The 27,775-nt window shown below is 37.9% G+C and overlaps 1 protein-coding gene and 1 pseudogene across 4 annotated transcripts in view; both read right to left on the reverse strand.

Annotated features, from left to right (window-relative positions):
- LOC137239928 (haloacid dehalogenase-like hydrolase domain-containing protein 2) overlaps positions 1–27,775 on the reverse strand; it is a 218,115-nt gene that overhangs the window by 144,343 nt on the left and 45,997 nt on the right. The gene's annotated exons all lie outside the window — the stretch shown is intronic.
- On the reverse strand, positions 7,264–8,191 carry LOC137239071 (eukaryotic translation initiation factor 3 subunit I-like; annotated as a pseudogene).

Below are 27,775 nucleotides of genomic sequence, written 5' to 3' on the forward strand. Positions count from 1 at the left end.
ATGGCCACAGGACTAGGCCTAAAGATCGATGAGCTTTGCAACAGAATAAACGCTATCTCCCTGGTCTCTCCAGTTTCTTCGTCTCGCGAAACCTGGCATTATCACCGACTAAATCCTCTACGACCTTATTTACAACATGGACGTCCCAAATGTCGACCATTTTGAACATCCATCGTCGATGGCACTACGCTACCGGCTGTCCTACACCCCAAAATCTTGGGTGTGACGTTGGATCAGGATATACATTTTGGTGAGCACGCAGCCGCAATTGTACCGAAAATCCAGAGCCGTAATAAAATCCTCAAATCCCTTGCTGGCAGTACTTGGGGAAAAGACAAAGAAACGCTCATTACCACATACAAAGCAATTGACCAACCGATTGCATGCTACGCATCCCCTATATGGTCGCCAAGCCTAAAAATTACCCACTGGAATAAGCTACAGGCCTGCCAAAATACTGCTCTCAGAACCGCCACGGGCTGTCTTCTTATGTCCCCAGAACACCATCTACATAATGAGGCGAGAATAATGCCCATCAGGGAGAGAAATGAGATGCTAACCAAACAGTTCATGTTGAATACCCAGAAACCTGGGCATCCCAACAGACATCTGATTGATGAGCCAACACCGCCTAGGGACTTAAGGAGTAATCTTCGTAAGCATTTTGAGGAAATACGGCACCTGAGAACTCAGCCGCATGAAGCAAAAAAACACAAGCAGGTCCTTGGTGAACTCCACAAACAGGCGTCGGACCTTTATGCCAGGAATTGCCCGGTTAATCCAGTACTCAAAAAACAGTACCCAAAACTTGCGGAAGAGGAACGCATACTCCCCAGGGAAAAGCGAGTCACTCTGTCTCAACTTCGTTCTTGATACTATAACAGGTTAAGCTCTTACATATCCAGAATCAACCCCGACATACAAAATGTATGCCCCGCTTGCAATGTGTCCCAGCATGACACCAACCATCTCTGTAATTGTAATGTGGAACCAACGCCTCTAACACCCCTTTCATTATGGTCCACCCCTGTTGAAACAGCACGTTTCATTGGACTCCCCGTTAGAGGATATTGATGACAATTTGTGATCGGTCGTAGCCATTAGGTGGGGCGAAGCATTGCTACAACAACATAAGGCGTTCTTCAACCTAATTCTGACATTGGCCGTTTTTGTGACAAATACTGAAACGATTTCGAACTGGTAGCTGACATGGGGTGATACTCTACTCAGGAGCCGCAATGAACTGGCAAAAAATAATAATAAAAGACAATGGCTTATTGTCTTAGAACTTTATATACCGGCATTGACTTTGACAGACGAGTTAAGCTTTAGTGCGGTCCTGCTACACAGGGAGTATTTACTTTTTTGTTCTGAAATTTCGGAAAGCTCCTTTCCATTTAAGTATTCATGGAAGTGTTCCGGATAAACCGTTAGTTTAGAATATTCGGAACACGTTGGTTTGATGCTACCTCACGATGTCCGAATATTCCAAATAAGTACATATATACATAATATTCCAAATAAAAAACGATTCCCCAAATTCTTAAATAGAGACACGAATGTTCCGAACATACGGAATGAGTAAGTTAACATGCTCAATGAGTACATTTCGTTAAGGCATCTCCATTATTTACTAATGACATTTTTACGTGAATCGATTTACTAGTCGAGTTTTTGAGGTTGAATGATGAATTTTAAATTGGTTTAGGTTTCGTATGGTGCATATATTTTCGAAACTGCACGATTCCTTGGTGTCCGTACTTTTCATAAAAATACCTATGTTCAGCCACACTAATAGATCACGGCATAGTTCGCTTCCCAAGGCAGTCGGTTCTATGTACCGGAGCGACTCGGGATTTTTCCCGACCAAGGACTGTCATTTCAGTGTAACCCTATTTAATTTGTCGCGTCCCTCCCACAAACTGCCATCCTCCCAGCAGCTCCTTGCAGCGGGACTGCTCCTTATTCTCTTGCTTCGGGAAGGTATCGAACCCAATCCGGGTCCGTCTCCTGAGCCCGGTCCTGAGAAATGGGTTTGCTGCATCTGCCGAAAAAGAATCATTTTAGGACGCTCTGTTCAGTGTGTCTCGTGTAAGGGATGGTTGCATCGGACAGTTTGTTCTGGGCTTGATCCCAAAACCCGACGTCCACGTAACTTTTATAAATGTTTTGTGGCTCCTTGCTGTTCACGCCCAAGGGCGTCCCGTAGTCTACGCCTTAGTCCCCCCCCCCCCCCCACCACTACCATCCAGCAGCACCGCTGCTCAGGAACCCACACCAAGTACCCGCTGCTGCTCGCGCCCCACGGCGCCAATAACTCAAACGGCTACTACCACTCATAAGTACTATCTCGGTAGTGGTAACAATGCTGAGCATCAGCCCCTTCCCCGTCTTCTTCCCCCCTCTTTTTCGGCAGCATCGTGTAGGGCAGGGAAACAGACTCTTACACCCTACCTCCGTTTGCGCCGTTTGCCAGCACAGAATATTATAAGGAACATAAGCATTAGATCAATGCATTATAAGGTATTCTATGTGGTTGGGCCACCTGCACGCGCCTGTCAAATACAACTGCGGCCGACGTCACGGAGATAAAAATGTTATAGAGACATTCCAATTTTCGCATACTTTAACTGCGGATGTGTTTTGCTTTTTTTTGTTAAGAGTGTGCTAATAAAGAGAGTTCTTTAGAATTAAATCAAATTGTGTCCTGTGATTTTAATTAACACTGGACGAAGACGTCCGACACGTTAACCCTATTTAAAGCAACCAAGTTGGCAAAGATTTGGAGGCGGCGTCCGCCAAGACGGCCAGGAGATAATTTTCAACGATTTGGTTTAAACATAAAAACCATCGAGGCAGGTAACATCCGAACGTGTCTCACATGGCGACCGTGACGGTCTTTGGTGGTGGTATAGGTGAGTGCGTGAGTGCGTGTGATCCGAACATAATAAAATTAACTTAACAAATGTAATAAAATTAACAACAAAATGCGAAATAACAAAAATCTACAAAATACTATTTCCTAATACAACAAATTATCTAAAAACTAAACACTACGGAAATAACTAAATTCTACGAACTACAAAGTTTTAAATTAAAAAGATCAAAGATAACATAAATCATTTAATTATAATATACATAACGGCATGCAAAAACCCACGCCACTCAGATAACGGATCCATAAACTGTACCACCGCCAGCGGCAGCGAACACCAGCAGCGGCGAACATCAACAGCAAAGCCCAGCAGCAGCAACCACCGTCGGCAGCGAAGGCCAGCATTAACATCAGCGGCAGCCATTATCATAGCAGCACAGAAGCAGAAAAATAAGTATATGATATATGTATGTATTAATAAAATTTTTCCTAAGGTTTTTTTCTTACGTAAGTATACAAAAAAAATTTAAAATTTTTATTAAGTGCGGTGCGACCACATTAAATATTATAAATTTTTTTTATTTTTGATTACAACGGTGCGTCCGTTCGTATAAAATATTTTGGATTTTTTTTGATAACAACGGTGCGTCCGTTTATATAAAAGACTTGGATTGTTTTACTAAAACGGTGCGTGCGTCTAAATTTAACTACCTCAGTTTCAACAATTTTAAAATTTTTTCGAACCATTTTATAAATCTCAACATTTGCAGATCTACATTTAAATTTTTTTCTCAAGTTTTAATTCATTTTACAGATTTACATTTTCTTCAAGTTTTTCATATTTTCAAATTTCTAATTTAAAAACTTCTCAACTCATTTTACAAATTCTCATACTATCAAGCTTCCATTTTTCAAATTTTCAAATCATTTCACAAATCTTCCATTTAAAGTTTCACATGCCTGAATTTCCATTTTTCAAATTTTCATTCTACTTCAGTTTTTTTCATGGTATAAATATTACAAGGTAAAACCGGTGAGAGCCGAAATGACATTTAAAAAAATTTTTAAATTCTCACTGCTCTCACATTTTAATTTTTTTATTTTGGTTTTGTTTTCATAACAGAAATATAACAAACTGTAATATATTTGGTAATTCTATACGACAGTATGACACTCTTAATACACGTCCAAAAATATCAAGAGGGGTATCAAAAGACGCGGAGGTAAACAATTCTGGGTCTGTCAAGATATATTTGCAAAAGAAATTTTGAAAATGTTAATGTGGTTGTTTTAATTTTGATGATTTTGTGGTACCCACAAAAAAAATTGTGAACATAAGTGTTTTGTGCGGATATAGTTTTGGTCTCCAAACCGGTGTTGGACCCACCCAAGGTAATTTTTTATAAGCGCGGTCAAAGGCCGCCAATGCAGAAAGGTGTTCTGCGCAAAAATACTATGGACTCCACCCTCGGTTTCGGAGCACTCCGGGGTCATTTTTCGGTTTTTCGTTAATATCTTTTGAACGATCTAAAATTTTTATTTTCCGCCTTCGGATTATTGTTGTCGAGGTCAATACGAATCTTTTTACACCTCTCTCGGTATTTTTGAACGCGTATTACCAGTGTCATGCTGTCGTATAGAATTACCATATATTTTTGCGTTCTAACATTAATATGATATTTTATCCAAAACCGGTGGAAATAACTTTTTTTGGTGGGAAAGAAATCTCAACGGTCAGCCGCATTCTAGAATTTTCAATTCAGAATTGTATTGTGGTTTCCCGCAAAAAGAAGCATCAGGCCACGATCCTCTTCTGAGGAATTTTCTTCAACAATTTGTTGTGCCAAGGTGTACGCAATAGATACATACCTACTAATAATAACAATTTGGTGTGACATATATCCGAGGAGATTAAGGTCTAGCTGGCTCACCTAAATACATGTTTTATGCCGAGCCAAAACTTTATCTGCTAAGGCCGCGAACTTTTGGTGCCAATGTAATGCCGAGAGACAATCGATACCATTTATACAAATTTTCTTAAATATTTTTGATGGATAGGCCAACACACTAGCTCTAGACCACGGCGGCAGACTTTGGCCGTTCAGCCGGTAAATGGCAGCTAAGCTGCCAAGAGCTACAGCGCTTTTGCTGGCGTGGGAAAGTTATGGGAAGATCTCGACTGAGTTCGGAGAATCAGGTGGGGGAAGACTTTGATCTCTCTTGTTGCCCCCTGTTGGCGTCAGTTATCGCGAAACAGGGTTCGCTGGTTTTTTTTCCATATACATAAAAACGGATTTCAAAACTTTTCGAAATATTTTTTCACTTATTTCATACGCATTTTATTTTTTTGCCATTAAAAAAAGTGAAAAATGTCATACCAACAATTTTGTGTGTGTTTTCTTTGGTTTGGCAATTCCACAAAGTTTAAGAGAGTGATTTTAAAATTTTTTTAAAAATCAAAAAACCATCATGGCCGCCAAGAAGAGTAAATGGTTTTACCTGGTAATATTTATACCATGGTTTTTTTAATACGTACATTTTCCAACAAAATATCACCATATAAGACGGAGTGAACTAGATAAGCAGTCTGCAGGTACCCTATAAATTTGATATTTTTTTGATATAAAGCGGTGGTTTCGTGAAAAACCAAACAATGTTTTTGATATAAAGCGGTGGTTCCGTGAAAAACCAATTGAGATTTTTTTTAAGAAAGCGGTGCGTCCGTGAATATATATGGATTTTTTAGAACAGTTTACCACAATTTTGAGATTTTTACCAATTCATACTTCTGAGCCATTTTAAAATTCAATTACTCCTTACAGATTTTTCATACAATTATATTTCAGTTGCAATTAATTCTGCCAATAAATTTTTAAATATTTTGTTAGCGACAATTCACTGTAAATCAATTCCCTTTTCCCAACATTTTTTTTTCTCTTTTTCCTCAACATTTCAACTTCAACTATAAATTCCTATATTAAAATAAGTACTACATTAATTCCATAGTAGTTTAAACTAAATTCCTTTGCTCTTCTTATAACTACATATGTACAACTTTAGAAATAGGAAACGAGTTCACAAAACTTCAGATTCAAAATCCGATTCCGCTAAATTAGCTTCAAGCTCCGAAATTTTAACTTCATCTTCGACCAAAACAGTCACAAAACAGGAAAATAAATTATCATTGTCAGCAGATTTCACAGGCTTCGAAGATTCTTCTAGCAAAAATTTAACTTCTTCTAATTTAAAGTCAAATCTTAACGATTCAAACAGCGTAAAATTGACTTCAACTTCTTCTAATTTAAAGTCAAATCTTAACGATTCAATTAGTACCAACGTTGCCCCACCTTCTTCTAATTCAGCTTCAGATCTTAACGATCAAATCATGGCAACACTTGAGGAAAAGAAAACTTTCATTAAAATGTGTGCTAATTCTATTAGAGAAAACTACAGCGGTGATCCTCTAGCACTTGAGACATTTATAGACAAAATTGAATTACTTGAAGAGTTCGCTACTGAAAATTTAACTAATACCTTTATAGCATTTTTAAAATCAAAACTAGAGGGTAAAGCCCGTGAAGCAATACCGACGCAAGTAACGTCAGTTTACGAAATTAAAGTAGCTCTACGTAGTAGGATCAAACCAGACAACTCGAAAGTTGTAGCAGGGAAAATTGCAGCGTTGCACGTTAACAATAATAATTATACAGATTTTGCCAAAAAAGTTGAGGAATTAGCTGACTCACTTGAGCGGTCTCTTATTATTGAAGGGATCACTCAAGCGAAAGCTCATGAAATGGCAGTCGAACAAACGGTTAACGTGTGTCGTTTAAATGCAAAATCCAATTTAGTCAAAGCCATTTTAGCCTCAACGGTATTTACTGATCCGAAAGACGTAGTAGCGAAATTAATTGTAGAACAAAACACCGAAGTAGCAGAGCGTCAGGTTTTAGCTTTTCGATCGCGTGGTAACAATAGTTACCTTGGCTTTTACCCAAATTGCAGCTATACTGGTTATAGAAATAATAGTTCATTTTCATACAATAGCAACCATAACGGTAACAATAGTCAGCGATATCGATATGATAACAGACATAGATACCAAAATAACAACAATAGTAATACACGTTCAAATACAAATTCTAATTCAAATAATAGTAACAATAGAGGTAACAACTCTAGATCGTCAAACGGTAGAGGTAGAAATGCAAACGTCCGCGCTTTAAACGCGAGTGCCCCTCAGGAGCGAACACTGAGGGGGGATGAACTAAGCGAGTAAGCGAACTTCCCTCACCAATAGGCATCTATTGTTTAAATTTAAATAACTCAGATTTCATAGAATTACAACTTAACGAGTCACAAAAATTTTGTTCTTTCTTAGTAGACACTCAAGCAGACATCTCTTTAATATCATGTATAGACAGTAATATTGTCAGGGTGGGTGTTCCCCACGTTTGGGCGTTTGCAAGATATACGCTACCTTGGACCGCTCGTGATGCATTGGGTGGGGTGGCCTTCATGGAAAAACACCAGGTTGATGTTGTTGTCACCTCCATGGCGTCTTGTCCACCACCCAAGACAACATGGTCCATAATTGAGCTGATTGCAGCCGAGTTTACAGGCCTTTCTGGTTTATAGGTCTTCAGACACATCAGTGATTCCGAGTCAAATAGCTTAGCTGATGTATCTTTGGATGCAGTAACAAACAGAATACCATCTTTATTCATCTGCATATCGTTTATAACAGCCGTATGATCATTTACTGAATTAATCTCACGACCACCCTTCCGTATAGCCCAAATAGAAATTTGGCCATTTTTGTGCCCTGTGATTATTGTTTCATCCAAGGGTCCCCACAGCATAGATGTGATTTTAGATGACAGCATTGGTATACGGAGTATTGGGCTTTGCTCGGCAGTGCTTTCATATGCTGTGCGTGCATCAATCGCGAACAGTTATGGATTTTGTCCCATAGCTTTATCCGTGGAGTGGGTCGCTTGATTGCCAGAGTGCCTGAAGCCGCATGTTCGCGCCGACGACTTTGCAGGTATGGATGCAATTGCAATGCCATGTTCTGCATCCCGTGTTTTTGTCGTCATATCGCCTGCGCCCGATATAGGTTTCGACGTGGTCCAATCAACATCTAAGCACCATGCCGCTCCCTGATGCCCATCGTAAGTACCAAGACGTTCGCCATTTGGCGAGTGCCAGACGTTTGGCCTTTGATCTTTTGAGCAGGAAGATGGTAGGTCGCCCTCGCGATTGAATTTGACTTCAGTTATGGAATGAGCGACCTTGCAGCATTAATGGTCGCATTTTGCACTATTTTTCCTATACATTTAGTATAAAGTTTGTTGTCTTGTGATGCCGTGGTCTGCGCCGTGAAATGTCAAAACAAACGACAGCAACAACTTTCTCACCACAGGGAAGTTAAAAGCTTCATGTCAGAAGGTTGCCACATGACGAATTTGTAGGTACGGTGGGCTAATGCTTAGGGAAAGGATGGATATAGGAAGACAGGGTCGTTGTTGGCTGGAAGGTAAAACAATAGAAACGGCAACCAGAAACGGTGTTGCTGTTTAGCTATTGCCTATATAAAGGGGTTAGTTAGCATTAAAGGAATAGAATAGCTGTGTCATTAAAGTTGAGTATGTCGACTGTGCGCAGGACCGCGTAAACGTTTTTATTATTTAATATATATACATATATCCCTGGCGCGAGGTCCAGTAAGGACAAAATCGTACAGTTTGTTTTTTTTTTGTTTTCAAAAATTATGTGCGGCGGGGCAAAACGCCCATAAAGAAACCCGCGTTCGTCCGGAAAAAAGCAATTTTAAGGCCAAAGGCCTAGGATTCCAGGCGGCACGAAAACTACATAGTTTTTTTTTGGCTAACGCGCATGATGGATGTGGAATAGCAGTTGGGACAGCAGTTAAACCTTGGTAAGTCGGGGAAGTTAATGTTTTTTTCAGACAGATTTTTACTTTTTTTTTGCGCCTTTTTGGGGTTCATGTACTTTAAATTTTTGTTGGTGTGACTTGTCACAAAATTTCTAATGCCTTTCTGCAAGCCCCAGGTAAACGTTTCATAATTTTCTTCCGGTAATTTTTTTGGTAAAATTTTTTTTTTTTTTTGATAATTTTATTAGTTGCCGGGGTTATTAAATTCCCAACAAACAATTAAGTTTAATATGGGCTCGATATGCCCTTGAGATCAAATCCCTTCCTCAAATCTTCAACGTTAACTCTCAACATCACCTCAAAGGCTATTCTCTAATTGGGATCAAAGGCTATTATTTTTCTTTGCTGTAATTCAATTTTGTACTTGGTGTATACCATACAAGTTAAATTCCAATTAGAATTAGCAACTGATGCAATTGGTTTATATTCTCTAATTCATTAAACAATTAGAAATAGTTCAACTAATTCCCATTAGATAATTGAAATTTTTATTCTAATGATAAATCTAATTGCAATTAGTTGCCATTAGCAAAAAAAAATTGGGTTACCTTTATAATTAGAAATCTAATTGACTTCTGCTAATGCAATTGGATATTAAATTAGCTCGAATTAATTGATTCTAACACAATTCACAAAATCACCAAACCGGGGTCCCAAGATCGCAATAGTTTCATGATTGCTGAAATATCCAGCTATCCCAAATATCCATTTTCCACCGAAGAGAGCTCTTTTAGGTAGGCTGTAGGATTTGGGTGTTTCATTAAAAGTAATGCTCATCTTGAGTCAAGCGAAGGGTTTAATTTTTTTTGGTGCTGACACAGAAGAAAACAGAAGATTGTAATATTTTATATAAGTTTTTTTTTGTACGACCATGGGTGTAAGTTTTTTAGCTTTGACAGAACCCATGATGAATAACGCACATAAAGAGAGTCCGTTGATGGAATTTTAAAATAATATATGTATATGTTGTAAGGTTGTCCAATCCACTTATACATATGTGTTATGCGTAGGCATATTTTATATTTATTTATATATTTATATTTATTTATTTATTTATTTATTTACCAACGTAGTAAAGAGTAAGACCAGATATAGTCTTTTAGAAGTACTTCAACTAGGTTATTAAACATAAAACAGTGTAAATATGTATATTCTAACTTAAATCTAAATAACAAATTTAGAATACATCTAACCTTAACGAAAGAAAAGATAGTCAAGATCAAAGTGGGAAAAGGGGAAAGAAAAGAGAAGCAGGTATCTTAAACACCCTTACAATGTTTTTGCATTGTTTTCATACAGCTTTGAAGTACTTGAGTACTACATCCTTGTAGTTGAATCTATTTAGTCCAGCCTTCACATTATCTGGGATTGAATTCCATAATTTAACCGCACTAATGAAAAATAGTCTAGATGAAGTTAAGTAATTGTGCGATGGTACGACCAGACTCTGATGTCTCAGTGATCTCACTGGTCTCAACCTTTCGAATAAGTAATTTGGTGTCTTCCACAATAATAATTTGTATATAAAGATACAATTCCTGGCGGCTAGATAATTTTCAAGGCTGCACCCAAGAATTTTCGTTCGCCAGGCAGATATGTGATGATATCTACCAATCCCGTAAACGTATCTCGTAGCATTGTTAAACGCTACAGCAACTTTGTTGTATGACACTGAGTCCATCTTACCATATACTGTATCGGCGTACGTTATAAGTGGCATAATTAACTGCAGCACAAGTTTTCGCCTGGTTTCAACGGGTGTGAATGGGGCCGAGACTCTTAACTTCCGTAATATGGCATAATTATTGGTAACTACCCTGTTGACATGGTCACTACAAGTAAGTTTACAGTTCACAATAAAACCTAGAATTTTTACTCTGTCAACAAATTTAAGTGAACTAGTTCCAATATACAACGCAGGAAGGTCAATATTATATACAACACTATGACATATAGGCAAGACATAAGACTTGGATGCATTCAAATACAACGAATTTTCACTAGCCCAAAGAGAGATTGCAGACAGATCATTATTAATTTTGAAACATAAATCTTCAACAAGACCGATACGACTTCACAAATGTAACTGCATATCATCGGCATATGCATGAATATTGACATACTGGCACACATCAAAAATATCATTCACAAATAGACTAAACAGAAGTGGACCAAGGACCGACCCTTGCGGTACGCCAGCATACACAGGTTTAGACTGCGACAAAGAATTTCCTGATTTAACTTTCTGCGTTCTATCCTTAAGATAACTGGCAATAAGCTTGACTGAGCTATCCTCAAATCCGAAGTAATACTGCAGCTTCGTACATAGCAGCTCATGATTCACAGAATCAAATGCTTTGGAGAAATCTAGTAAACAAAGAAGTGTTAGGTCGCCAGTATCAAAACTAGTTCTTATATCATCCAATACTTTAACCATTGCTGTAGAGCAGCTGTGCTTTGGTCTGAAGCCAGATTGCAACGGACTGAGTAATTTATTTTGCTGGATAAAGTAAGAAATTTGTGCTGCCATTAAATTTTCAAAAATGTAGGCAGTATGCTGATAGGCCTATAATCACCTGCACACGTAGCATTAGTTTTTTTTGCAATAGGAAGAATAATTGCTTTCTTCCACATCGTGGGAAAACATGAAAAGGTGAAGCAGAAATTTATGATGTGAGTAAGCGGACCTAGTATAAACTCCATTACGATCTTAATAAATCTTAGAGAGATTCCATCCTCCCCCAAAGCATTCGATTTTATACTTAATAAAGCCTTCAAAACATCAACCTCGCCAATTGTATCAAATTGAAATTTGTTATCAGGGCCGACATAGGAGGAGTAATCTTTTAGCAGGGCTGGAGCATTGACGTCATTGTTAGTGCTAACAAAAAAGTCATTTAGTTCATCCACATCTATTTCACACTTAGTAGTATCCTTGCCATGTATTTTAAACCTTTTTAAGTTTCTCCACAACTCCTTGGATGGAAGTGAGGGATCTAGCTTTGATTTACTGTACCTACACTTTGCCTGCATGATAATAGCTGTTGTTTCATTTCGCACTTCTTTGTATCGACACCAGGAAATATCTGTCCTATTTTTACGCCACTTACCATAATATTTTTGACGTTTCTTAATAGCCGATCGAACTCTCGAATTGTACCAGGGCATTCGATATTAAATATAAATGTCTGTTTAATTTAGAAGTGTTAAAAGACAAATTTGTTAAGCATGTTTCTTTTTGTATTAAAATACCTGTTTGAAGTTTGAAAAGAAATTGGAATATGGTTTGCTGATTTAATCGGTTGGGGATGGGGATGATGGCAAAAGGGTAGGTAGTGTGGAATCGCGAGGAGCAAAGGTAAGAAAGGGGACCTGCGGAACTCCGAAATAAACGAGCGGTCCAAGGTAGGGTGGGCTTCTGGTGGGATGTATGGAGGCGTATGATGATGATGATTGTAACATCCGCCTCGCATCAATGTGGCAAAAGGGTTGAGGATCCCGCCTTTAAACAGAGCTAGCTGAGGGCAAATCCACATTGATCGCGCAAAGGGGCGGATGCACTTTCAAGGTGTACGTTACAATATTTCCTTAAATACCAACGACATTATTAACATTACCGGTGTCACTTCTAATTCAGTTTCTACTTTAGGTAAAATTGCAGCAAATCTAAATTTTTCAAACTTTTCTATTAAACATACTTTACATGTAGTAAATGAAGACTTTAATATTTCATCCGATGGCATACTTGATAGATTTGCTGAAAATTAACAAATGCATTATTAATTATGAAAGAAATAGTATTTCCTTTTGGATAGGTAATGAAAAAGTCCCGATACCAATCCTGCACGGAACAGTAAGCGACAGTTGTATCATTCCTCCCAGATGTGAAATATTCAGACTTTTCGATTTAGGAGATTCACCGGAACCACTTTTCGTGGACTCGCAGGAAATTGAAAAGGGTGTTTTCACAGCTAGGTGCATTGTTAATTCCAGTAATCCAATAATTAAAGTCATAAACACCACGGATGATGTCAAGTATGTGAAAAGAAACAGTATTCGGACAGAAAAACTTTCAAATTACAATGTTTATACAATTAACAAGACAGAAACAGAAGACAAACGTACGAAAAAACTAATTTCAATTTAAAAAAATCAAATACCTCAACATGCTCAAAGTAAATTAATTGACCTTTTCATAGATTATGCCGACATTTTCGCTCTTGACACGGACAAAATGACTTTAAACAACTTCTACGAGCAAAAATTAAGATTGACAGACAACGAGTCGGTATATGTTAAAAACTATCGATTGCCATACTCTCAACGCGAAGAAATGAATCGCCAAGTAAATAAACTGTTAGACAACGCGCGGTAAACAAAAAACTCATTGCTGATAAATTTCTACTAGCTAGAGTTGACGATATCTTAGACAATCTTGGCAGGGCAAAGTATTTTTCCACATTAGATCTTTTTTCAGGATTTCATCAAATCCCCTTGCATCCTGACTCACGTCACATTACTTCTTTCAGCACTGACCGAGGTGCATTTAGATGGAATTTTAAATATAGCACCAAATTCATTCTCACGAATGATGGCAATAGCTTTTTCGGGTATACCACCCAATGTCGCATTTTTGTACGTGGACGATATTATCGTCATAGGTTGTAGTGAAGCACACTATATTAAAAATCTTTCAAAAGTTTTCAATACTTTTAGGTCCTTCAATCTCAAACTTAACACAAATAAATGCAACTTTTTACGACCAGAAGTCACATTTTTAGGTCACAAATGTTCAGCCAAAGGTTTGTTGCCAGACGACTCCAAAATAAACGCAATCAAAAAGTATACAAAACCGACTGATAAAGACGCGGTACGACGATTCGTCGCGTTTGCAAACTATTACAGAAGGTTTATACCAAATTTTGCGTCTCTGGCAGCCAAATCCATTAAGCAGAAAAAGAGTTGAATTCGTTGGGATTTTGAGTGCGAAAGGGCATTTTTATCTTTGAAAGCAGCGTTACTTTCACCAAAATTACTTCAGTATCCAGATTTTACTAAACAATTCATTATTACCGTTGATGCTTAAACAACGGGATGTGGCGTTATTTGGGGTAAAGAACAGCAGGGCAGTGATTTACCAATTTTTTTCGCTTCTAAAGCATTTAATAAAGCCGAACAGAAAAAACAATTATAGAGTTGGAACTCTTAGCTATTTACTTTGCAATCAAGCAATTTCGACCATACGTTTATGGCACCCATTTTATTGTAAAGTCAAATCATAGACCTCTAGTATACCTATTCAACATGAAAGACCCATCTTCAAAACTTTCAAGAATAAGGCTGGAACTAGCTGAATATAATTTCACTATTGTATATATTAAGGGTAAATCAAACGTTGGTGCTGATGCACTATCTCGAATTACAGTCGATGAGTTTAAAGAATCGAACAAACAAATTTTAGCAGTACAGACTAGAGGTTTACGCCGATCACTTTATCGGCGGCGGCGGCGTAGGCTGCGCGCCGGCGTACGCCGGTGTTCTTACTTTAAAAGCTTGATTTTTCTATTTAAAAAAATAATATTTAGGAAAGGTTTTGTTTATATGTATTTAAGGAAATCAACGTGTTGGCCATTTCGGAAAGATCCGGGGTTTTTGCATCAAAATCTCGCAGACCGTTCGAAAATTTTCAGGAGTATCTCCTTGCGAAGGGATTGTCCCTCGTTCGCATGCTCCAGAGAGGCTTCGAACCTAACCCCGGTCTTTGGAATTGGTACTTCTGCGTCTGCTGAAAAGAAATAGATATACATAAAATAGTCACACTTTTGCCTGTATATCTCGTGCAAAGCGTAGTTTCACCTAGGGTTAACTCCTAATAATCGTCGCGAACACAATTTCTTTAAATCATTTGTCGCTCCTTTGCGGTCACGCATAAAGGCGACTGAGGGTTGCTATGAATGGTCTATTAATACTCATGACTATCGTGGCACAGGGCGCCTCTAGTTTTTTCGGCTGTTTTTACGAGCTAAAATTTCCGATGTGCGAACAGTAGGAATCCCTACCACCAGTCGCTACCACGCCTCCTGAGCCTCACACCATATGCCAGTACATAAGCTATAGGACTGCGACTTCGAACTCATGCCTTCGTCGACGTCACTTTCCTAGAAGCTCTAGGTGTAGCTCCAAAGACTTTCCAACGGATGCTTTTGTCGCGCTATGCTGCCGAGCTACACTTTGAAACGTTAGGGAGTGACTATTCGGCCAAAGATGCCGCCCTCGAAATCATAAGCAGTCTAAGTGGATGTCATTGCGTCATGGGTGAAAATCCGTATAATCCTCGGCGCATCTACATAATTAAAATTTTACAAGGACCCTGGGTAAAATTTTTAAAATGTAGACCAATGATTTCAATAGTCTTCGTTAAATCAAATTTAGAATGAAAGTCGACGGATTTTAAGTTGAAAGTTGTTAACTACTGTTTTCCGGCCTTACGATATAGGAGCTCATTATGGATGACCGCGTAGCTTCAGTTTTCAGACCATTTCGACTGTCCGCTACGTTAGGGTAATATCACACACGGTCATTAGTTCCACTGTCTTGGGATTTTGCTTCACCACTTTGAGTGTTCTTGCGAAGGACAAAGCTTCACCTGGTAAATATATGTGCCTACGTATTCACAATTGTAAAAGGAGCCGTAACGTGCAGGTGATATTTAAACTTGGTTGATAGGCTATAATCAATGTGATTCACTCCAAGGGACTAGTTTTGGATAGGGCCGCCAACTTTAGGAAATGTCAAACCGAGAGACTTGGGTGTTGAAGGATGAAGTGTGAAAATCAAAATTAACATTTCAGACGCTATTGCATAGTTTCGCAAATAAACAACAGATGTTTGAATGTAAGCCCAAGTGATTTTTCAAACCCTTCTCATAAGCACATATATCCTCAACTTAAGTATGAGGTAAAAATAATTTCAAAGGAGTGTTTATGCCCCTAGAACCTACTAAAGGATTTTGCATCACTGATTTCGCTTATTCTTGAGGACAGTTTAAAAACATGTTCGCCTTGGGTCATTTTATTTGAATTAATTGTTCATTACAAATTTTTTCAAAAATGCAAAGTGAGCATATAAATTTATTATATAACTTTTCTTTTAGTATTTGGTTTTAATAACTTGGTGAATTGGGTGATGGAAAGTCCGTGTTAAGCTGACATCGAAAGCGCCTGTTATTTTAAATAACTTTTGAATAGTTATAAAGAGTTAAATTTCGCAATTAGTTTCTTATAACTGGCGGTGATGTGCATCCGTTGATACCACTTTCGACCATATCCGAACAATTTTCGACATGAACAATAAATGGCCTAAACAGTCTTAAACAAGTAGAAAATATAGTAACGCGCCGGACGCCGCGCCGCCACGCCGATATTTTTGATATTCGGCGGCGGCGTGTGAAAAACGACCAAAATCGGTGGCGGCGGCGGCGTTTATCGGCGGCGTATATCTCTAGTACAGACAAGGGCAATGACAAAACAGGCAAACGACAAAAATTTACATAGGGAACCAGACAAAAACGACGAAAAACAACTTACTTTACACGTTTACGACAAATTTTCATTTAATTTTTCGAAAAAAGTTCCACTGATAATATCTGAAATTACGTACGATAAAAATAATAAAACAACAAATTTAAAAATTTTTGCACATATTAAACATAAAAAACTCGAGTTACTTAGTTTTGAGCTTGTTAACGAAATAATGACTTTAGAGAAATTACTTTCGAGGCTTGAATCAGAAACCGGCAAACGCAAAATTAAGAAAATTGAATGGCCTAAAAATGATATTTTATTCAAACATTATACCATTACAAATTTCAAAGATATTGGAAATAAAACTTTAAAATCATTAGAAATTATTCTAACAGATCCAGTGGAGACAGTAACAGACGAAGACACAAAACTAAAACTAATGAAAATTTACCATAACGATCCAATTTCAGGTGGACATTGCGGAATGAAAAAACTTTACGCAAAACTTCGAACAAAATTTTATTGGAAGAACATGACTCGTGATATATTGAAATATATCAAAAGTTGTAATGATTGTCTTTTAAACAAGGTTAAACCAAAACGAAAGAAAAACTCGTTTTAACATCAACTCCTTGTAAACCATTTGATCTACTAGTTATAGATACAATAGGACCTCTCCCTGAGTCCAAACACGGTAACAAGTCCGCAGTTACCATGATTTGCGACATGACCAAATATCTGTAACAGTTGCTATACCAGACAAATCAGCAAAAACAATTGCTTCAGCCATTTTCGAAATATTTATTTTTACCTACGGCGTAATGAACGCCATAAAATCAGATTTAGGTACAGAATTTAAAAATGAATTATTTGAAGAATTAACTAAACTTTTAAATATTAAACATAATTTTTCAACTAGCTACCATCACGAAACTGTTGGTACAATTGAACGTAATCATAGTTTTTAATGAATACTTACGTGCATATTTAAACAATACTTTTTATGATTGGGATATTTACTTAAAATACTTTACTTTCCTACACAATACAACAACTAGCACAGTTTTCGACAATAAATTTTATCCCTTCGAGTTAGTATTTGGTAAAAAGGCAGCTTTGCCTCATGAATTACGAAAGGAAAAAATTTATCCACTTTACAATACCGAAAACTATGCTAAAGAAGTTAAATTTAGACTGCAAAAAACACGAAATGGCAAAAAAATTAATAATCAAAAATAAAATACAATCTAAAACGTTTTATGATAGAACGGCACGACCATTAGCTATTAAAATAGGCGATAAAGTTCTTGTACAAAAAGAACCACGGCACAAACATGAAAATATATACCAGGGTCCTTTTGTTGTAATTAAAATTAACGACCCTAATGTTACAATTCTTGATGAAACACCAAAGAAAGACAAGACTGTACATAAAAATAGAATTTTTAATAAATACAGTAATATTACATTCATATGTACATACAATTTATTTACAAACAGCCAAGAAGGCAGAACAAAACAAATACAATATTAAATGTGGAAAAAAAATACAAATATAAATTTCGGTATTAGCGTATAATCAATGTAAAATGTAAAACAAAAAAAAACATTTTCTAAAATGTCTACACAACTATTTTCTAATATAAATTAATTAATTAAAGGAAATTAAAATTCAAAATTGAACTGCATTATATATAAAATTACAAAAAAACATAAAGCAAAAAATATTAATGTAATTCTAACTTTTTTAATTTATAGTACAACAAAATGTAAAATTGCTCCGGATGAACGATTTTCAAAAAGGACGGTCTAATATTTTCGTTCATCCGAACCAATTAATAGAATACAAAAGAAGAATATGGCACACGTGTTTAATTTGCCAAATTCTTCTTTTGAAAAGGAAGGGTGATATAAGGAACATAAGCATTAGATCAAAGCATTATAAGGTATTCTATGTGGTTGGGCCTTGCGGGCGTTGGGCGTTGCCACCTGCACGCGCCTGTCAAATACAACTGCGGCCCACGTCACGGAGATAAAAGTGTTATAGAGACATTCCAATCTTCTGCGGATGTGTTTTGCTTTTTTTGTTAAGAGTGTGCTAATAAAGAGAGTTCTTTAGTATTAAATCAAATTGTGTCCTTTGATTTTAATTAACACTGGACGAAGACGTCCGGCACGTTAACCTTATTTAAAGCAACCAAGTTGGCGAAGATTTGGAGGCGGCGTCCGCCAAGACGGCCAGGAGATAATTTTCAACGATTTGGTTTAAACATAAAAACCATCGTGGCAGGTAACATCCGAACGTCCTGCCTTGGACGGTGCCACTTTCCTAGATGTTCTGGTCTCCGCGTCGGCAACCCCCCGACGGGTATCATGTTCCATGTTCCAGGTCGCAAACACAAATACACCGGGAACCTCAATGCTTACCCAAGGACACCCAGTCCAAGGGCCACAACAGCAGTTGCGTCCTAGCCTTCCACAACCCAGGCGTAGTCACCCATCACTTACTCCTAGAGTGACGACGTCTCCCCCGTTGCACTTCAGAACTCTGCAGTTAAACTGTAATGGATTAACTGGGAAGATTACGGAGATAGTCGATTTCATGAAGCGGCACAACATCCGCATCACTGCGATTCAAGAGACTAAACTCACAGCAAGATCTGCTCTGCAGACCTGTTCTGGGTATAATGCCCACAGAAAAGATCGTGAGAGCGGAAATGGAGGCAGCCTCGCGTTTATCTTACACCACTCAGTGCAATATCATTTATTTGATCCCGACATCGGCCGCAGGGACAGTGTCTTAGAACGTCAAGGCTTATCTGTCCGGTCAGATGCAAATCTAGAAATCATCAACATCTACATCCCTCCTGCCACCTGTTGCCCCAGTGGATACCGCCCTAACATTAGCACCTTACTCACTGGCAATAATCGCATTATTTTAGGCGACTTCAATGCCCACCACGATCTATGTCATTCAAACTTGCAGGCCGACAGTAGGGGTGAGATGTTGGCTAATCAAATAGAAGAAACGACGTTCTGCATAATAAACGAAGACGCCACCACGCGTATGGTAGGAAGCTGTCACAGTTCGCCGGATATATATATCGTGAGCGCAGGACTCGTAAACTGCGTCAACTGGCAGCCGATGGTAACATTGGCATCCGACCACCTGCCTATACTTATTTCGCTCGAGCGTACCGCCGACTTCATTGTCACACAAAAACGCACTTTCATAAACTTTAAAAAAACAAAATGTGACGAAAACAAATCCTTTACAGACAACCACTTTGCTGCCCTCCCCATCCCGACTGATGCTCGCCAAGGGGAGCGTGCTTTCCGCAAGGTCATTGAATCCACCTCGGCTCGCTTCATTCCCGCCGGTAGAAATCCCGAAATTGGGCCTCACTTTCCGGCGAAGGCCGCAAATTTAGCGAGAGAACGTGACCTTATAAGACAGCTCGATCCCGGCGACCCCCAAATAAGGGATATAAACAAACGCATCAGATTGCTTGTGGATGAACACAACCGTTCGAAATGGGAGGAGCACCTAAGCGGTTGCAACCTCTCTGCCGGTGTAGGTAAACTTTGATCCACCGTAAAGTCCGTATCGAATCCGTCTAAGCACAATGACAAAATTACCACCGCCTTTGACGATAAAGTGCTGTCGGATGCGAAAAAATGTGCGAGCGCTTTCTGCCGACAATATATTATGCATTCTACGGTCGACAAAAATAGACGGAGGGCCAACAGACACGCACATAAACATAAATTCAGCGCGTCGCCAATTACTATCACCGCCAAAGAGGTTGGGGATTCCATCGGTCATGCTAAACCATCTAAAGCAGTGGGCCCAGACGGCATAGCCATGCCGATGCTTAAAAGCCTAGGGAATATTTAGCGCATGTCTTCAATCTGTCTCTTTCCACCTTTGTCATTCCCGAAAAAGGGAAAATGGCCAAGGTGGTCCCGCTACTAAAGCCTGGGAAACCAGCTAACATAGGAGTCATATCGCCCGATATCTCTCCTATCGCCAGTAGCCAAGACGCTTGAAGCCATTTTGCTCATTAGAACAATTTAGAACAAATTCAGACTCCAAAGTCTGAAATTACAGAAGGGTTGGAGAAACTGATTGAAGCCATTTTGCTCCCCTACTTCAAAGCAAATTTGCAGCTAGCCTGTCATCAGCATGGCTTTAGAAAACTCTATACCACCACCGCGCTAAATGCCATTAGCACCCAGATAAATTGTGGTTTAAATCAAAAGCCCCACCATAGAACAGTACTCGTTGCGTTAGACCTATCAAAAGCTTTTGATACGGTCAACCATGGCACGTTACTGCAAGACCTGGAAAGGTCTACCTTTTCACCATGTCTTAAAAGGTGGACCGCAAATTATCTGGTAGGTCGGCAGGCATCGGTGCAATTCAGAAACGAAACATCAAAGTCAAGAAGAGTTAAATAAGGGGTGCCACAGGGTGGTGTCCTATCCCCACTTTTGTTTAATTTCTACATTTCTGGCATTATCACCGACTAAATCATCCGCGACCTTATTTTTTTTTCCTTTATTCATTGGATATACGTATACAATAATACATATGCATTCTCAAAAAAATTTAATTTTTGTGTGAGAATTTACCTAAGATAATTAACAATTTCTACGCATACCGTCATGCAGTTGCTATTCAATTATATGTAGAGAAAAAAATAAAAATAAAAATAAAAGATATTTAATGGTATATAAAAATGCAACACAAATTGATAAATACAGTAGAGTTAGTATAAAATATAAGGTTTTGGTTTCTTTTAATGTTTGATTAAAAGATAAAAGAGAAAGAAAGGATTTTTTAGCACAGTTAATTAAATGCCTTGTATCATGAATATTGGTCGATACTGAAATCGTGCCTTTGAAGTAACAACAGAATCACTTCACGTTTAAAAGTGATAATGTTGTGAGATGTTTTAACATACTCTGGTAGTTTGTTGAACAGTTTTACACCATAATTGAGTAATGAATTTGCACTTTTTCCTGTTCGAAAGAACGTGGTTCTGATACTCATTACCTGACGCAGACTATATACTGAACGATCTATTGTATTGAGCTTGAGGTTATGCTTTATAAGATTATTTTTGATCTTGAAAACCACTAATAGTGTTTGCAGAATACATATTTGTTTAATATCAAGCCTATTTTCATACAGACTTGTAGTGGAAGTTCGTATTGGAAGCGAGAGAATATTCTTTATTACTTTATTTTGCAAACGCTGAAGTTCATTTATTTTATGTTCTGCACACCGACTCCAAATTGGATTTAAATAACTGATCTTGGACATAAAATATGCATTATATAAGAGCCACAATTGCTTACGTGGAATGATGCCCCTATTTCTGTATAGAGCAAAGTTAAAAGGAATTAATTTCAGTTTAATGTTATTTATTTGTTCGCTCCAATTTAAATTGGAGTCGAACCAGATACCTAGGTACTTTAGCTTTTCTACTCTAGAAATCTTTACATTATTAAACATTATTCCAGAAAACTCATTAATTTCCGGAAGAGGTTTGTAATTTTTGACAACAATAAAATTGGTCTTCGAAAGGTTAATTTTCAGCATGTTTTTGTCAAACCACTGACTAATTTTTTCCAAGTCTAGTTTTATGTTTGTAATTAAATTTTCGAATGATTCTTCTGCATACATAAAGCTACCGTCATCCGCATAGAACTGCGGAGTCCCGTGAAGATTGAGTTTTAGCGCGTTGTTTATATATATGAGAAACAAGGTGGCTGCTAATTTAGAACCTTGGGGAACTCCCGTCTTTACCTGCCTTCTCGCACTTTTAACGTTGTTTAACTCAACATATTGCTCTCTATCTAATAAAAAACTTTCAAAGATTTTGAGTTCCTTATCGTTTAAACCTAACTCAGCCAGTTTTCTAATCATTATATATAAGTTTACCGAGTCAAATGCTTGTGAAAGATCGATTGCCAGTAATGCTACATATTTCTTCCTGTCTAAGTTTTCATAAATATATTCAGTACACGATATGCAAGCAGATAGCGTGTTCGAATTTTCCATGAAACCAAATTGATTTTTGTCAATGGTTTTATTTTCAAGGAGAAAGGATTTCAACCTATTGAGCAAAACACTTTCAAAAATCTTGTCAATCGTGCTTAATTTTGTGATGGGTCTGTAGTTTGCACACATTTCTTTACTTCCAGATTTGTGCGCTGGCACAACTGCGCCTATTTTCAATTCTTTAGGATACTCACCTTTTCGGAAGCACTCATTAATAATTTGGCATAAGGTGTGGCTAAAATACTCTCTATATTTATTCATAAGACGCGCTGAAATGCCATCAGGCCCGTTCGCAGATTTTACGTTTAAGTTTCTTATGACTAACTCGATTTCTAATGGATCACATTCACTTAGGGTAAAAGGTGTATTGATATTCGTTGCTGGCTCGTCAACGTACTGAATATTTGAGGGAGAATCTATAACAGTCGTGAAATATTCGTTAAAGCAGTCTGCTATTCTTATAGGGTCTGTTACCATTTCTCCTTTGTACGATAACTGACTGATTTCCGTAACACTGTCAGGTATTTTGCCATAAATTAGTTCTTTAAGAATAGACCAAGTTCTGTTTGCAGAGTAAAGGTTTTGCTGGATTTTTTGCCCAAAGTAGTTTTTCTTTTGGAAATGTGTTAAGTTTCTGAACTGAGTTTTGAGTCTTTTAAATTCCGTTTCAAAGTAAATATTATTTCTATACTTAGTTTTTAATTTGTATAGCCGGTTTCTTTTCCCAATTAGATTTAAAAGTTCACTATTCATCCACGGACTATTATACTTTTCACTGGACTTTTAAATAGATTTTGTTGCTTTACATATGCTAGAGCACAAGGACGCGTGAAAATCAGAGAAGGTCCTACTGCGTATAATGTCATTGATATAACCGTTTCTCTCAAAAGCATTATAATCCAATATATCCATGTAATTGCTTCTCCAAGGCTGATTTATATTTTTATTTAAATTTACAGATAGATGTATAATTCTATGATCAGATATAGGGTGATCTTCCAACGCAAAAACATATTTGTAGTTTACTTTGTCAGTTATAATATGATCAATTATGGTACTTGAACTATTGCCCTTCCTTGTATGCATTTCCTGCCTCAGCTCATTTAGACAACAGAACCCGTTGCCATATAAACTGTTTAGATAATTTATCGTATCGTTGTTAGCATTAAGAAGGTTTATGTTAAAGTCACCCATAATAATACAACTTTTTATTTGCAATACATGACCTTCAAAGGCATTTACAAACGACGGAATATCAGAAGAGCAATTTCTATATACGCAAGCAAGATGAATATCAAGTTTGATTAGTTTGACTATTAAAAAACTACTTTTGTCAAATTCCTTACAAGACACTTGTGAAGAGCTAATAGATTTGTGTACAAAAAGTATGCAACCACCAGCTCTATTTAGTTCTCGATTGGCAAAATATGCATTGTAATTGGGGAGATTATAATAATTATTTTCATTTTCATAGATCCATACTTCAGTTAAAGCTACCACATGAACAATGCCTTTCTTTTTCTTATTTTCCTCAATCAAAGTTTTTAAATCTTGAAGCTTATTTCGTATACTTTGTATGTTTAAATAAAGAATATTAAGGTTAGTTTCATCAATTTTACAATTTAACTCATTGCATTAATATTGAACGTTTTTTTTAGGTATTTGATTATCAAAACAATCCATAGATAATAATATATTGTGACGAAAATATTTTTGGAAACTGAACTTTGAAATATATGTCATTGTGAAAATTAATTAGTTTTAGTTTTTGAATTCGTTGGTGAATAAAAAATCAATTTTTCTTACATAAATTTTATTTACGATTTATTCGATTGGCAATCTAGGGATACATTTATTAAAACCCGTAACAATTGGTGTCAGAAGTGAGATTGCTAAACGAGTAAGAACTGCAAGATGGTAAAATTAGAAGAGTTGCGAATTCAACAGCTTAAAGCACAACTCGAAATTCGTGGTTTTCCAACAAACGGAAATAAACTAGAGCTACAAACACGGTTAAGGGAAGCTGTAGAAGCCGATGGTTTGGATGCGGACGCTTATAATTTTCATGTTTCAGATTTAACCACCAAACCTGAGAGGGCAGAAGGAACGTCGCCTTCAGTAAGTACAAACTTCGACGATTTGCTCATGGCTATTCAAGGCCAGTTGGCTGAAAACTCTAAGGAAATGGCTGAAAACTCTAAGGAAATGGCTGAAAGCCTGGAAACTCGGCTGGCTGAAAGATTATCTGAGAGTTTATCGAAAATGTTAGCTTCTTTCAACAAACATACAGCGGAAATTGGTGAGAAAGTTTCAGCAATTGATGAGCAGGTCAAATCTGTTGAGGAAAGAGTCGTCGAGAAGGTTTAATATATTGAAGAAAGAGTTGGTTGTTTAGAAAACCATATCCGTGATAATACTCGGGCAGCGACAACGATGGTTTCTGGTGGAATGAAATTTAAAGTTCCTCCTTATGACGGGACTATTCCTTTAAAGACTTTTGAGAAGCAGTTTGAGTCGGCAGCAATGAGTAATAACTGGGGTGAAGCTGATAAAGCAACGGCTTTGATCCTTTCGTTAAAAGGTTCTGCAACAGAGGTTTTGAACATAGTACCTACGGGGGAACAGCGCAGTTTTACGGCCATAATGAATGCACTCGAGAGGAAATTCGGCAGTGGACACCGGAAACAGATTTTTCAAATGGAATTGTTGAATCGGTGGCAGAAGCAAGGGGAAACGTTACAGGATTTTTCCACAGAAATTGAACGGTTGGCTCATTTAGCAAACGAGGATGCTTCCAGTGAGTTTATCGAGCGTATGAAAATTCAAGCGTTCATGAATGGCATTCGGGACATTGACACTAAGCGCGCAACTTACGCTATGCCAAAGAAAACGTTTGCGGAGACAGTTGCACATGCATTGACTCAAGAAACAGCCACACTTTTGAGCAGACCTTCGTATCGCGCACGTCGGGTAGATGTTGAGGAAAACCAGTTGCAGACAGTTTGCAATGCTCTAAAATCTGTTCTACCAACGTCGGGAGCTCAGAGGAAGTTTGAAGGTAATTGTTTTAAGTGTGGCAGGAAAGGACATATGGCTCGAAGTTGTTTTGTTGTAGGAAAAGAGCTATCGAATCCACAGCAAAACAGAGCATGCACTGACAGCACAGCAGACATTTCGTTAAACTAAATCGAACCAGCTGCAGGGGGGTCAAGCTGGTTCCCTCATTTGGGTACCCCATTATCACAATTTCGCAAATAGGTAGAGAATCCAGTAACATAACGGTGAGAGGATATATAGACGGAGAAGAACGTATGCTGACGTTGGACATAGGAGCATCACATTCCATAATAAAGGCAGGGTTGGTTAAAAAGAATGTGAAGCCACTTATTGGAGCAAAACTGCGTACTGCCACTGGCGAGGAATCATTTTTAATAGGTGAACTTACTTGTGATGTGACGATTGGGAATATGACAGCTTTACATGATTTCATTGTGGCGGATATTGCTGACGAAATTATAATTGGCGTCGATTTCTTGATGGCTCATGAGATCAAGATCGATTTGGGAAGTATGATGATGAAGTATAACAATATTGAAGTGAAGCTAGATTACCATTACGACAGATCTCACAGAGTTCAGCAAGTACATGTGGTTAATAATCAAGAGATTCCAGCCGTATCTGAGGCAGTTATTTGGGCGAAAATTAATGGGAATTTAGGCGGAAACAAGTTATGGATGATTGAAGCTGTACAAAATTCTACACCAAACGTATTGGTTGCTAAAACTTTAATAAATTCAAATAACGACGGACTAATTCCGGTAAGAGTTCTGAATGAATTTAAATCACCTAAAAATCTTTTGAAAGGAGCTCTGTTGGCGGAATGTCACGAAGTCGAGGTTATAGTCAATTGTGATGGAATCCCCAAAAATGTAAATGTTTCTGAAAGTAAAATGTATAAAGAGATAAGCAATTGGACAAAAGGGTTAGAGTTGCTAGACGTTGGTAAAGCCAAACAACTCCTACGCAAATATTGTAGTATATTTGATAAGGGTACTAATCCAGGTAGAACTAATATCGTAAGACATCGTATTGATACCGGTGACGCAAGACCAATTCGACAGCCTCTGCGAAGCATACCCTTAGCGAAACGTGAAGTTGTCAGCCAAATAATTAGTGATATGAGTGGGAATGGTGTTATCGAACCATCAGCCAGTCCTTGGTGCCCACCCGTAGTACTCGTAAAAAAAAAAGATGGACAAATTAGGTTCTGCGTCGACTACCGTAAACTCAATGATGTGACCAAGAAAGATAGTTACCCTTTGCCGAGAATAGATGATACACTGGATTCACTAACTGGAACGGAATGGTTTTCAACTCTTGATTTAAAGAGTGGCTATTGGCAAGTAGAGGTTGACGAGGCAGATAGGGAAAAGACAGCATTTAGTGTAGGCGAGGGTTTGTGGCAATTTTCAGTTATGCCTTTCGGCTTATGCAATGCCCCTGCCACTTTTGAGAGGCTTATGGAGCACGTTCTTAAAGGACTTCACTGGAAAACTTGCTTGGTTTACCTCGATGATATAATCGTCCTAGGGAAAAGCTTTGATGATCATCTAAAGAATTTGGAAGATGTACTGCAAAGAATAGCTTGTGCTGGCTTAAAGTTAAATCCAGACAAGTGTTCGTTTTTCAAAAGAGAGGTAAACTATTTGGGACATAAGGTAACGGCAGAAGGAGTATCTACTGATGATGATAAAATCAAAGTGGTAAAGGAATGGCCCAGGCCAGCGAATCTGCATGATCTAAGAAGCTTCCTTGGATTGTGCACGTATTATCGTCGATTTGTTCCAAACTTCGCGGATGTAGCTAGTAGTCTTCATGATCTGACTAAGAAGAACCAACACTTCAAGTGGGGAGAAGATCAGGAAGTTGCCTTTCAGACCTTGAAGGACCGATTATGTACTGCACCAATGTTGGCATACCCTATTCCTGGAGCGAGGTTTATATTAGACACTGATGCGAGTGGTTATGGTATTGGAGGAGTCTTGTCGCAAGTGAAAAGTGGGCAGGAAAGAGTTATTGCTTATTATAGCAGAACTATAGGAAAGCCCGAAAAAAATTACTGTGTTACGCGCAGAGAATTACTTGCTTTAGTCGAATCTATTAAACATTTTCACAAGTATCTTTATGGACAACGTTTCCATGTACGGACCGATCATGCAGCATTAAAGTGGCTACTTCAGTTCAAAAACCCCGAGGGACAATTAGCGAGATGGCTTGAAAGACTGCAAACTTATGACTTTTCCATAGAACACCGTGCGGGTAGCTCACATGGGAATGCGGATGCAATG

The sequence above is a fragment of the Eurosta solidaginis genome, chromosome 2, assembly GCF_040869045.1.
Source record: "Eurosta solidaginis isolate ZX-2024a chromosome 2, ASM4086904v1, whole genome shotgun sequence".
Lineage (NCBI taxonomy): Eukaryota > Metazoa > Arthropoda > Insecta > Diptera > Tephritidae > Eurosta > Eurosta solidaginis.